Genomic DNA, 15,033 nt, shown 5'->3' with positions numbered 1-15,033 from the left:
CCAGTGACTCATTTACTGAGCCAGGATTCTCCACAGGGATTTCTTTCTTGCAGAAAATGTGAAAGGAGCAGGTGACACCGTCCTTCATCCCCATCCTCTCTTGGCCCTGGCTTTTTAAAATCTAAAACCCCAGATTTGTTGTATCACGAGAGGCGGTGGAATTGCTGGTTTTCCCCTTGACATAGGCAGCCCTCCTTAAACCAGGGCCCTTGTATCCCCAGGGCCTCACCTTAAGGCGTTTTCAGAGCTTTCAGAGTTTTCAGATCCCCAACCTCCAGACTCCACAACAGCAGAGAATCACCTTTGTTTCCTTGCTAAGCTTCCACATAATCACAACCTCTGGCTCTCCCTGGAAATCTAGAACACTGTAGGAATGTATCTAATGCCCTTTCAAGATGCCAAGCCTTCTCATCCTTCATAGGCACTAGAAATCACACACATGCATAATTTCTAATTTGTGATAAAAATTTTCGAGTGAAAATGATAGGGTTTGCAGCTTGCACATCAGCTGTCCCTGGCAGGAGTTTTCACATTGAACTGGTGGGGAATTGTACAGACATCACCCACACTCACCCAGATGACCTGGGTGAGTGTGGGTGCCGGTCCATGTGAATTCTGAGAGAATCTGTGGCAGCTGGGAGGGGTGTGGGGTGGGATTTTAGGGACCGCTGATGCAACTGGTTGGATGGGGGTTGAATGAGGGTGTCCAAAAATCTTAGTGGGTGTTTGAAAGGCTAGGTATGTATTTGTGTTAAATTCCTGAGGGTTATCAAAGGCACTGCTTGAATAAAAAATGCTTTGCATTTTTTCATTGTTTTCCTTTCAGTGCAACAAAACAGAAGGATGGCTTGTGGACAGTGAATTAACCAGGGTTAAACAAAGTTTGAAAAACTATGCTGGAGGAGTCCAATAACTCTTATCGTCCTCATAGTCAACATCAATAACATAGAGTAACAATACTCATCATTTTTGAGGACCTAATAAGTACCATATGGCTGTATGCACACACACACACACACACACACACACACACACACACACACACTTGGGTATCATGGCACATACTAGTCAAGGTAGTCTTATCTACTGTGGGTCCCCTATTCTGCTATTCTACACTGGTCTTGGAACCTTTTACCCAGGACATATTTTATGGGATTCAGCGCAAAATAAAAATGCAGAGCACCTTGTTCAGAATGATTATGAATTTCAAGGTGGCGACAGCAGGGCATTAAACAAGTGTGGGACCCTTTCGAGCAGGTTGCCCTGTGTGACTAAACAGCTCTCAGGCCTGTGAAGCAGGTCCTGCTTTCACCTCTGTCTAGGTGCACTGCTCAAACTTTTCTCCACTGGGAAGATTTCCCCCCACAGCTGGGGGTGCAATGCAAGAGCAGTTCATTTTCAGTTTGTTTCTTTCACACCAAAACAACACGTCCTTGAACCAAGCTTGGGCTTTCTCCCTCTATTAGCCGTTTGCTGGGTATCCCACCTGATGCGTGGGTGTGAGATGAGCGAGAGGCATCAGTGCAACAGTGTTAGGAGACATTGGTGTTTGAGCCACCTGTTGATAGAGATTACTTATACTATTTGGATCTGCCTAAGCTTGATCTGGGATATACAACATCTAATTAATGATGGACTCGCTGCTTGGCCTGGCCAACCTAATGATTTTGTGCGTTGGCCAGCACCCAGTTCATGACGAGCAGGTCTAGCCACATGGTCACATGATGACCCACAGTCATGAACTCAGTCAATAACCAAGGTCAGCAATTTCTCTTCTAATGTTGTAGAAGAGAGTCCCTGTGACTCTCCTGTTGGGGCTTGCCCAAGGCTCCCCACAGCATCTTTCTCTGTGATGGAATCTACCTGATTGTTTGACATAAGCGGCAGGACTGCTCATACTGTAGCCTGGACCTGCTGCAGAGTCCACTCTTGTTCTAGAAATCACTCGAAATTAGCAACCTTACACATCACCTGATAAATGGAACAGTGAGAATACAAGAGAATTTTATATTCTACCTCCAAAACCCAAACAGGAACAGAGGCACAAAAACAGTGGAAAAACAGAAAGTGAATAGTAAAATCATGGAACTAAATCAACCATATCAATAATATGAGTAATAATTAGATGTAAATGTACTACAATGCCAAGTCAAGGGCAGAGATTCTCCAATGAACAGAAAAGTAAGACCCAACTATATGCTGTCTATAATTACGCTCACTTTAAATATAAAGACATAAATAAGGTAGAAGTAAAGAATGGATAAAGATATGCCAAGCTGACAGTGAGCCTAGGAAAGCTGCAGTGGCAATAGTCATATCAGACGTGGTGGACTTCAAGAGAATGGGTGTTATCCAAGCTAAACAGGGAAATCCATATGGATAAAATCATTCACTGGGAAGCCATAATAATCATACATGTGTGTATATGTAGTAACAGAGCTTCAAAATATTTGAAGAAAAAAATTGACAGAAAAGGGAAGAACTAGACCAATCTATAATAATCATTGAAGACTTTTATACCCCACACATCAAAGAATAAAATAGCTGGACTAAATAATAAGGAAATACATAGAAGAAGAGAAGAACATTGTCAACTACCCTGACTGTAACAGACGTTTATGAACACTAAACTCAACAGCTGCAGCGTTCACTCTCTTTTCCAGCAAACGTGCTACCTTCACCATGATAGACCATATGTTCACCCATCAAACGATATTCATGAAATTCAAAGAATGTGCCAAGTATGTTCTATGACCACGGCGGAAGGAAATGAAAATGAATAACGATGAGATTCACAGAAAAATCTCAAATATTTGGAAATCATACAACACACATAAAGAATCCATAGGTCAGAGGAGACATTTCAAGGGAAATTAGAAAATATTCTGAATGAAGTGATAATAAAAACTAAACATATCAAAACTTGTGGGATATACTGAGGCAGTGATTAGGGAGAAATTTATAGCTTAAAACACTTACATTGTAGAAAAGAAAAATATAAAGTGGGGGATTAGTCCAGCAACATTCTCATGGCTTTGTGGTAACAATGCAGAGTATGAGCACTGCAGGGCAACAGACTCCTCCTGGTTCCCCTGCCTAGAGGCTCCCATCCCTCTCACATGGGAGCCCGGAATATCTAAAACACAAAACTAACTGTCACTCGCCTGCTCCAAACCCTCCCATGGCTCCCCACTGCTTCAGGGTGAAACTCAGAATGGACCTTGGCAAGCTGACCTTTTCTTTATTTTTAAAAAAATTTTATTTATTTATTTATTTATGGCTGCATTGGGTTTTCTTTCTTTTTTTAAATTTTTTAAATTTAATTTTATTTATTTATTTATCTATTTATTTTTGGCTGTTTTGGGTCTCCGTTTCTGTGCGAGGGCTTTCTCTAGTTGCGGCGAGCAGGGGCCACTCTTCATCGCAGTGTGCGGGCCTCTCACTGTCGCGGCCTCTCTTGTTGCGGAGCACAAGCTCCAGACGCGCAGGCTCAGTAGTTGTGGCTCACGGGCCTAGTTGCTCCGCGGCATGTGGGATCTTCCCAGGCCAGGGCTCGAACCCGTGTCCCCTGCATTGGCAGGCAGATTCTCAACCACTACGCCACCAGGGAAGCCCTGCGTTGGGTTTTCATTGCTGCACACAGGCTTTCTCTAGTTGCGGCGAGTGGGGGCTACTCTTCGACGCGGTGCGCGGGCTTCTCATTGTGTTGGCTTCTCTTTGTTGCAGAGCATGGGCTCTAGGCACGCGGGCTTCAGTAGTTGTGGCAGGCGGGCTCAGTAGTTGTGGCTTGCAGGCTCTAGAGCGCAGGCTCAGTAGTTGTGGCGCACGGGTTTAGTTGCTCCATGGCATGTGGGATCTTCCCGGACCAGGGCTTGAACCTGTGTCCCCTGCATTGGCAGGCGGATTCTTAACCACTGCACCACCAGGGAAGTCCCAAGCTGACCTTTTCTGACGCTGTTCCTGCTCAGCTTTACCCCTCATGCCAGGCCTTGTTTGTCTGTGTGCTACATCCAGCTTCCTGAACAGTCCCTTGAAATCAAGAGGTTTTTTTTCTCCTCTCTTTTTTTTGCCCTAGAACTAGGGTTGCCAGAAAATACAGGACTCCCAATTAAACTTGAAATTCAAATAAATAATGAATAACTTTTTAGTATAAGAATGTCCCCGGGGCTTCCCTGGTGGTGTAGTGGTTGAGAATCTGCCTGCTAATGCAGGGAACACGGGTTCGAGCCCTGGTCTGGGAAGATCCCACATGCCGCGGAGCAACTAGGCCCGTGAGCCACAACTACTGAGCCTGTGCGTCTGGAGCCTGTGCTCCACAACAAGAGAGGTCACGATAGTGAGAGGCCCGCACACCGCGATGAAGAGTGGCCCCCGCTTGCCACAACTAGAGAAAGCCCTCGCACAGAAACGAAGACCCAACACAGTCAAAAATAAATATAAAAATAAATAAATAAATACATAAGCTGGGGGGGGAAAAAAAAAAAGAATGTCCCCAATATTGCACGGGGTATATGTATATACTAAAAAAGTACTCATTGTTTATCTGAAGTTCAAATTTAACTGGGTGTTAATTTTTTTTTTTTTTATTTGCCAAATCTGGCAACCTTACCCAGAACTGGCACATGGTGTTCCATCTGCCCTTTCCCTGCTTCTCTGCATGGGTGACTCCTTTTCCTGAGTCAGGTCTCAGCTTAGAAATACTCCCCCCCAGGAAGACAGTTCTCCCTTCCCCTTTCTCAAGCTGAGGCTATAGTTGTCTCATTACTGTGCCTGAGCTGTGCCCCCGAGCCAGCGGAGGTCCACCTCATTCACTGCTAACTCCTCAATCCCTGGTATAGTGTCTAGCACTTGGTGACTACTCAATAAATACTTGTTGAAGGAACAAGTGCTGACCTAGGTCCTAGCTATGGGGCTAGAGGGCTGGCCCACTTCCTGCCTTTAAAGCCCTTCCCCCCAGTAGGGGATGCATCAGTTACCTATCACTGCAAACAAACCACTCCAAAGATTAGTGACTTAGAAACACAGCAACCATGAAGTTTGCTCATGAATCTACAAAATGAGCAGAGCTCAGCAGGCACATCTCAGCTCTGCACCCCGCACCCCTAACCCCTAACACACACAGCTGGGGCAGGAGAATCCACTTCCAAGATAACTCACTCACATGGCTTTCAAGTTGGTGCTGTATGCTGCTTGTCTCCACATGTGCCTCTCCACAGGGTGGCTTGGGCTTCCTCACAGCGTGACAGCTGAGTTCCAAGAGCAGTATCTCAAAGGAGACAGAAAATGGCAGATGCTAGTTTTCTAAGGCCTGGATCTGGAAACTAGTACAGTGTCACTTCCACCATATTTTATTGGTTAAGTAGTTGCAGAGTCCATATTCAAGGAGAGGGGTCATAGACCCCTGTCTCTAAATGAACAAGCGCTAAAGAGTTTTGTGACCGTGTTTTAAAGCTACCACAGGAGAGAATACTCACCACAAAGGAACTGACAGAGCGTATCATCAGCACCAGTCTGAGTGTATGACGGTTCATAGGATGCTTTTCTCTCCATAGTGTGCAGCACGGGCCAAAATATTCAGGGAGTCTTAGAGTGACATAGGGCAGGAGGGACAGAGAAAGGGAGCAAGGGAGCAAGACAGAGAGAGAGAGGAGAGAGAGGTGTGCGAGATAAGGAAAGAGTCTTCCCTCGGAGCAAGAAGAATGTGAGCAACTCAACCAATGTAGGCACTTACGGTAACGGTACCTGAAGGGAGGCTGCACAGTTGGCACCTGTCATGGGTCCGTTGGGATGTTGTAAGCAGAAAATTTCAAATTGAATTCTTTTCTTTTGGTTTTGAAAAAAAATTAGTCTATAGAAAGCTGACAGAATAGTCAAATGAACAACCCACACACCTGTCACCTAGTGTCACTAACGGTTAACATTTTACCACATTTGCTCTTTGAAAGTAAGTTACAAACAAGACATTTCCCTCCCCAATCCTTCGGCCTGCATTCCCTCTCCTGCCCCGCTCCCTCCCACCAACCTTCCCACCCAGCAGTGTACTCTCTGCACCAGTGGTTTCAGCTGGGGTGATTTTGTCCCCCAGGGATTATTTGACAATGTCAAACGGAGACATTTTTTATTGAGAAAAAATTCACGTATCATAAAATTCACCATTTAACCATTTTAAGGTGCTTCTTTAGTAAATTCATGATGTGATGCAACCTTCATTGCTAATTCTAAACCGTCTCTGACTTTTCAGCTTGTTGCACCTGAACGGGTGCGGTGCTCCTGACACCTAGCGGGCAGGGGCCAGAAATGCTGCTAAAGTCCCAGAAGAGAGAATTATCTGTCTCCAAAGTGTTGAGGCTGAGAGACCCAACTCTACACCATTAGAGCGCCACATGACATCCAACGAAATAAGCAGCCATTCAGTCGTGTCATCCCTACTGGTCTCAAGAATGCCTTTACAGTATTTTTATTTCAGTTCAGGAGGCAAGGTTCACATGTTTCGTTGTTAGGTCTTTTTAGTCTCTTTTAATATAGAAGAGTATTCTCTACCCCATACTCAGCCTTTTTGTCTGATTACTTTTTGTAACAGTTCAGGCCAGTTTTAGCACCTCATTCTGTTTCCATATTGTATTATTATCTTTCTTATTGAAGTGTAGTTGATTTACAGTGCTGTGCCAATCTCTGCTGTACAGCAAAGTGACTCAGTTTTACATACATATACACATTCTTTTTTTTAATATTCTTTTCCATTATGGTTTATCCCAGGAGATTGGATATAGTTCCCTGTTAGCACCATATTCTGGATTTACCTGACTGCTTCCTCAAGATTAGATTCACGTTAAACAATTTTGGTAAGAATATTATATTGGTGATTATTGCATCACATCAGGGGGCCCATAAGATGAGGTTGCTGTGCTATTTATGATGCTGAAATTGGATGACGATGTAGTTCACAAGGTAGAAGGTAGCTGCCCCCAACACCTCGCCCACCTAAGTATGGGGTCCAGGCAGCCAGCCTAGTTGGCTTACCCTTTCTGAAAAGTAGGCATGGCCTGGGGAGGGTGACTCTCACCCAGTGGGGAATCCTCAGGCCCTCCTCCCTTCTTTCTGCTGCCTTACCTTCTGAGTCCAAGGGGAAGGCCCCAAGAGCTAGTGGTTCCCTTTGCCAACCCCAGGGAGCAGGCCCCAGCCCAGTTCGCTGGGAAGCCATGGGAGGACACCTTGGGCCTCGTCAGCTGTTCCTTGGTTCCCAGGAAGAAGAAAACTGAAGGGCAGACGTGGGCTGAACCCCTCGAGGCTGGAACCAGGAAGCTGAGGGTGTGGACAAGTGGGGGACAGGGGGTTGTGATGCAGGGCCCAGTAGCATTCCTGTGATGAACAACTGGGCAAAAGCTGTACTGACGTCACTCCCTACCTTCTTCCTTTCAGAACGCTCCATCCACCTTTAGGAACCCTCTTTAAATACCAATACCACCTCCTCCAGGTGGTATTTCCTTCCTCCTACCAGTAGTGCAGGAAGAAGGAAATCTTGACTGCTGTTCTCACAGCACTTCAGGCTAGAACCACTGCCAGGACAGAAATTCTCTCCCATTACACTGGAAGTGAGAACTTGAGAACCTGCACAATGCTTTTTTGAGCCAGCATTGAAGCAACATATAAAAATTCAGTTTTCTGGCTTTTCTCTTGAAACATCTGAAGCTCTGGCAACACTGGGGCTGCATCTCCACCTGGTGTCAATGGCTTCCCCTTTCAGGCCAAGCACGCCCCACACCTCCCCAGTATTGAGCCTGTGTGTGGATTTTCGTCTTACTCCTGAACCATTGCCAGTGCTGAAGTTGAGAACTACTTCTCTGTACTCATATCTCCAAAATAAGTATAACAATAAAAGAGAGGTCAAAGAGTCATGCGCTTCAGGGAAAACGGGAGAAAGCACATTTCTTTGTGGAACTGCAGAATATTCCTGTGTACTTATAATGCAATCAAAGGAGATCTGCGTTGAAAATACATATAGGGACTTCCCAGGTGGTCCAGTGGGTAAGACTCCATGCTCCCAATGTAGGGGGCCTGGGTTTGATCCCTGGTTGGAGAACTAGATCCTGCTTGTCACAACTAAGAGTTCGCATGCTGCAACTAAGAAGTCCGCATGCCACAACTAAAAAAAAAAAAAAGAAGATCCCACGTGCTGCAACTAAGACCTGGCGCAGTCAAAATAAATAAATAAATATTTTTTAAAAAAGTCGAGTTAAAAAAAAAAAATTTATATATATATATATGACCCTAAGTGTCATTGTGTCTTAGCATCATGGTTGGTTGCGAGGGGTTTCAGTGGAGTGTCACACTTCTCAGTTTGGCTCTCAGCTCCACCACTTACAAACTTTGTGACCTCAGATAAGACTGTTATGACACCCAGACCCTCTGCAGTTTAAGCTCTCTCTGGACCACTCGAACACAGCCCAACTGCTATCTTAGCAACAAAACACCCTGAGCACATGCTTTCAAGGCTATGCTGAGGAAGAATGAGATCTCACACCCAAAATCATTCTTTTCTGGGCTGGCAATTTGCCCAGAGTCAACACCCACCCAAGCCAAAAGCCAAACCTGGCTCACAAGGGCAGATTTTTGGCCCTGACCTTGGCAGAAGGTGCTGTCCCATGTGATACTCTACCTCCAAGGCCACAGACGAGGCAAGGCCCCTGGAGGTCAGGACATTTGTCACTCACAGGCTGATCTTAGGGATGCTCAGGGTCTGTAAGGGCTCAGCTAGGGTCAAGGGAGGACCATCAGGCCCTGCCCAGATCAGAGGAACTCACCGTGAGTTCTCCAGCCACAGACTCCAGCAGTAGACGCCAGCAGGATTTTCAGAACCAGGACCAGGGAATTCTAGGATAAAGATGACTCTCTCCTGTAGGATGCAAGCGAGGAAGCAGGAGGCTTCTGAGGCTGCTGGAAGCCAGTTTGTGTCTACAAAGGGAAACAAGCCTTAGAATGAAGCATTTACCACAAAAGATGTACACAAGAGATGTAAAGAAATTGAAGATATCAGTTGGGAATGTGGTTAGTCTCAAGTAAGAGAAAAACCTAACAGTAGCTTAAACAAATATTTGTTTCATGTTTGTCTCATGCAATAAGATATCAGGAGGTGGGCAGACCAGGGTTGGTGCAACTGCTTTACAATGTCACGGAGGCATGCTCTGCTTCCCTTGTCTACCATCTTTAGCTAGCTAGTCCATTCTCAAGGTTGTTGCCTCATTGCCTTAAGGTCACAAGTTGGCTGCTACAGCTCTAAGCATTATACTCACATTCTCAGCAGGAAGTTGAAGGGAAAAGAAGCAGAAAAGGAAGACACCTCTGCCAGAGAAGCAACTTTCCTAGAAGGCCTCAACGTAAGTCTTGTGGGTCACAATGTATCCCAGGGACACCATGAACTCTTAGGGAATCTGAGAAAGTTAGTCTGTTTAACTAGGCACTTCCCCAAACAAAAGTGGCCTTCTTTTTTGGAGGAGGGGGGAATAGGTATTAGGAAGGCAACCGGCTGTGTCTGCCACATCAACTCCTTATAAAATCAAAAGGCATTGTATCAAACTTCATCTGAAACCAGCGCTATTTCTGGACTGTTCAATTAGATGAGCCAATAAATTATGTTTATAATTTAAGACAGTTTGAATCAAGCTTTCTGTTCATTACAACTGCTGTCACCTCATTGATACCATTTTTTTCTTTACTATTTTTATTTTGCACTATTAAAAAAAACCCACCAACAACCAGTAACAAACTGCTTTTCTTTACGTTCATATGGATTTTAGGAAATTACTGTCTTTTCCCCTGGAGAAATAACCTACAGACAAAAAAATAAGTAGGATCACATTGTGAAATCTGCAAATCCCAGAAGTCAACAGCTTGAAGACACCCCCCCAAGGACAGGGAAGAAAACAAGTGTCACAAGAGACAAGACAAACACATATAATGATAGCAAGCTGGGGAAACGACCATTTTCAATGCCACTGACCCAGACAATAGGTACCCTTCTCCTGGCACCCACTGCCACCATCTCCAAGGGTTGATTTTTGGTCTGTGGTCTGAAGAACTCTTCAAACGACATGAGTTGATTTGAGGAGAGGTGCAATGAGAGAGATTCAAGTACGAATAAGAATCATGCCAAAGTCCAAAGTCAGGGAAGAACCCACAATGAAAAGGAAACCCGTGTGACCACCACTCAGATATAAAACATTCAAGATATAAAACACTTCCAGGGGCTTCTCTGGTGGCGCAGTGGTTGAGAATCTGCCTGCTAATGCAGGGGACACGGGTTCGAGCCCTGGTCTGGGAAGATCCCACATGCCGTGGAGCAACTGGGCCCGTGAGCCACAACTACTGAGCCTGCGCGTCTGGAGCCTGTGCTCCGCAACAAGAGAGGCCACGATAGTGAGATTTGGACACTGGGGGTTGTATATGTCTTTAGAATGGGTTGAGGTTGGTGTTTAGGATGGCCTTTGCCACCTTGGAGGGGCCCATGCATCCAAACTGCAAGTCACATCCTATGAGTCAGATTGGCTGAGCCTATTTGTTTTCCCTGTCCCTTTTGTGAAATTTCAGGTGAGCACTCCAGCCACAGCTCAGATGTTCTGGGGACCCCAATAAAGGGCCCATTACCAGCACTGAAGGGGAGGCCTGTGGGGGGAGAGGAAGAGGGAGTTAGAGCAAGGCCCAAGGGGGAAGGAGTCTCTCTGGGCCTGAGCCCCCTTACAGTCAGGGGAAGGGCTGTTCCATCCACCAGCTGGCCCTGCACCATGCTCTGCTCTCTCTGGCTTGACCCCAGCCTACACTTTCATTGGCAACAGGCAAGCCCATGAAGCCTGGCTGACCCCAGAAATCAGGAGCTTCAGGTCACCACAGCCTCTGACCAAGCCTTGAAGTATAGACCCCTTGGCATAGTGCTGGTCATGCAGCATGTGCTCAAATAGTTCTCGAATGAATGGGAGAACGGCAAGCACTGGCATTCATGCAACAAACATGACTCTCCCACCTAGGGGGTCCTGATCACAGTGGGACCCCCTCCAGCTGAGGGCTTAAGAGACACCAGCCTGGAAGACCTAAATAGACTTTTCTCCCAAGAAGACATACAGGTGGCCAATATGCACATGAAAAGATGCTCAACATTGCTAATTATTAGAGAAATGCAAATCAAAACTACAACGAGGTACCCAAGTTTACCCACTGGGGCATTGGGTAAACTTGTAGCAGGTAAAGGTCACACCGGTCAGAATGGCCATCATTAAAAAGTCTGCAGGGACTTCCCTGGTGGCGCAGTGGTTAAGAATCCTCCTGCCAATGCAGGGGACACAGGTTCAAGTCCTGGTCCGGGAAGATCCCACATGCCGAGGAGCAACTAAGCCCGTGTGCCACAACTACTGAGCCTGCACTCTAGATCCCACGAGCCACAACTACTGAGCCCGCGTGCCACAACTACTGAAGCCTCTGCGCCACAACGAAGAGTAGCCCCCGCTCGCTGCAACTAGAGAAAGCCCACGCACAGCAACGAAGACCCAACACAGCCAAAAATAAATAAATAAAATAAATAAATTTATTTAAAAAAAAAAGTCTGCAAATAACAAATGCTGGAGAGGGTGTGGAGAAAAGGGAACCCTCCTACACTGTTGGTGGGAAAAGTAAATTGGTGCAGCTACTATGGAGAACAGTATGGAGGTGCCTCAAAAAACTAAAAATAGAGTTGCCATGTGATCTGGCAATCCCACTCCTGGGCATATATCTGGACAAAACTATAATTCGAAAAGATATAAGCACCCCTATGTTCATAGCAGCACTATTCACAATAATCAAGACATGGAAACAACCTAAATGTCCATTGACAGATGAATGGATAAAGATGTGGTGTGTATATCTATATCTATATCTATATCTATCTATCTACCTATATACACAATGGAATATTACTCAGCCATGAAAAGAATGAAATAATGCCATTTGCAGCTACATGGATGGACCTAGAGATTATCATACTAAGCAAAGTAAGTCAGAAAGAGAAAGACAAATACCATATGATATCACTTATATGTGGAATCTAAAATATGACACAAATGAACTTATCTATGAAACAAAAACAGACTCCCAGACATAGAGAACAGACTTGTAGTTGCCAAGGCGGGGGGGAGGGTTGATTGGGAGGTTGGGACTAGCAGATGCAAACTATTATACATAGAATGGATAAACAACAAGGTCCTATTGTATAGCACAGGGAACTATATTCAATATCCTGTAATGAACCATAATGGAAAATAATATGAAAAAGAAAATATATATGTATAACTGAATCACTTTGCTGTACACCAGAAGCTAACACAACATTTTGAATCAACTATATTCAGTCAAAAAAAAAATATATATATATACATATATATATGTATATATACACCAGCCTGGAATAACCCTCTTCCATCCTGCTCCCCTACCTGGATGAATGAGGGGGCCACACCTCTCCAAGCAACCTCTGGCTTTCGGAAGTCCTACAGATGAACCATGGGGCCAGGGACAGCGTGTTGGGTGGGGATCCACCTATCAGAATGAAGCTGGGGCTTCCCTCGTGGCACAGTGGTTAAGAATCCACCTGCCAATGCAGGAGACACAGGTTCGAGCCCTGGTCCGGGAAGATCCCACATGCCGTGGAGCAGCTAAGCCCGTGCGCCATAACCACTGAGCCTGCGCTCTAGAGCCCTCAAGCCACAGCTACTGAGCCCACGTGCCACAACTACTGAAGTCCACGTGCCTAGAGCCCATGCTCCGCAACAAGAGAAGCCACTGCAATGAGAAGCCTGAGCACCGCAATGAAGAGCAGCCCCCGCTCACTGCAACTAGAGAAAAGCCCGCGGGCAGCAACGAAGACCCAATGCTGCCAAAAATAAATAAATAAATTTAAATAAAAATATGTTTTTTTAAAAAAAGAATGAAGCTGGATTAGGAGAGCCAGTGGGTGCTCTGCTGCCCCCTATGGGACAAAGCAGGAACAGCACCCTTGGGTGAGAACTACCTTGCTGGAGGAAGAAGAGGAGGAGGTGTAGGGAGCAAGCATCCCTCGTTGTCCCCACACTTGACCTTTGGCACAGAGCATCCACACTCTCCCCCTTCTCCTCCTTGAAGTCAGGGTCCCTATGTTTGGGGTCCATCCTCAGCCTCACGAAGTAGGCTTTGCATCCTCCCAGGTCTGCCAAATCCTCCACCCAGAACATGCCACACATTTCTGAAAGTCTTTCTGCCAAAAAGCATTGTCCTGGGAACATCAGGCCAGTTCCAGACCCGAAAAATCACTCACGCAGTGTTTGTACTCAGCAAATGGAAAGGGCTCCTGAGGAGTCTTTTATAGACTACTAGGTGTAGGCAACTGTGTTCATCAGGAAGAAAGATAGGGACTTCTCTGGTGGCGCAGTGGTTAAGAATCCACCTGCCAATGCAGGGGACACGGGTTCAATCCCTAGTCCAGGAAGATCCCACATGCCGTGGAGCAACTAAGCCCGTGCCACAACTACTGAGCCTGCGCTCCAGAGCCTGCGAGCCACAACTACTGAAGCCCGTGCACCTAGAGCCCGTGCTCCGCAACAAGAGAAGCCACCACAATGAGAAGCCCATGCACCGCAACAAGAAGTAGCCCCGGCTCACCTCAACTAGAGAAAGCCCGCAGGCAGCAATGAACACCCAACGCAGGCAAAAATAAATAAATAAATTTATAAAAAAAAAAAGGGAAGAAAGATAAACATAAGGATCAACAAATGCTAGGAAAATAGAAAATGATGGGAAGGCAGAAACTTAATTATAACAAAATTTGGTAAATCAAGCCAAAGACTGATTATTGGCAAAGATTAATAAAATCTGATAAACCAATGGAAAATTAACTTTAAATACAGATTTAAAATTGATCTACAGATCAATTCATAGATAGACATATAGATAGAGATACAGAGTTATAACAAGAAACCCATAGGCTGTGTTTTGGGCCAATTCAGTGGTGATGGGAGGGCGGCTGGGTGAAACTGACCTGAGGGCCGATGGAGGGTGGGGTGGGAAAGGGCATAAACAAATGTTTTATTATGGAAAATTTCAAACATATACAAAAGTAGCAGTATTAGGATAATGAAGCCCATGTACCCACCACCCAGCTTCAACAATTACCAGCTCATGAAAAATTTTGTTTCATCTATATCACCTCCTGCTATCCCCCCTACTTCAGATTATTTTGAGGCAAATACCATACTTCATATAATTTTATCAGTAAATATATCATTTTTCTCTAAAAGAATCCTTTTTTAAAAAAAATCATGACTACAATAGCATTATCACAACTAAAAAAGTTAACAATTATTCCTTAATGTCATCAAATAGCCAATATTTCTTTGGTCATTCCACTGTGTTTTTTTTCTTTTTGTTTTTTTGGCCACAATGTGCAGGATGCGGGATCTTAGTTCCCTGACCAGGGATCGAACCCATGCCCCCTGCAGTGGAAGCGCAGAGCCTTCCCTGGACCACCAGGGAAGTCCCACTGTTCCACTGTGTTTTGATTGTTGGTTTTCTTGACTGTCTTCCTCACTGGATCCGACCAGGGACCTTGGCAGCCCCTGCTGTCCATGGATGGGGCCAATACACCTGTGTCCACACACCCAAGTGAAGACAGCCACTGATCTGTAGGTGAGCAAAGACACCAAGGGCCTAGCTGGCAGGAGCACCCCCGCTCCAAGATGAAGAGCTGTTCTTAGCATGAGTGCTGACCAGGCTCAGCCAGGTGCTCAGAGCCCCTGCCTCACCTCACCTGGGGTACCCTGCCAAAATACTCACGCAGTCCCTGCTCCTCACCACCGTCTCTTCAGCCAAACCTCCAAGGATGGGGCGAGGGCATAAAGATTTGGGGAAAATGTCTCGGGTACATTTGATGTATTACCCTTCCTGAGCTCCATGTGGCCCAACCAAGATGGGGGCACACCTGGGTGCCTGATACCTTCACCCTGCACCACTATAAGAAAAGAAACCCCTGGGGTGGGC

This window comes from Balaenoptera ricei, chromosome 19 (genome assembly GCF_028023285.1).
Source record: "Balaenoptera ricei isolate mBalRic1 chromosome 19, mBalRic1.hap2, whole genome shotgun sequence".
NCBI lineage: Eukaryota > Metazoa > Chordata > Mammalia > Artiodactyla > Balaenopteridae > Balaenoptera > Balaenoptera ricei.
Note: the sequence above shows the minus strand (reverse complement) of the source record.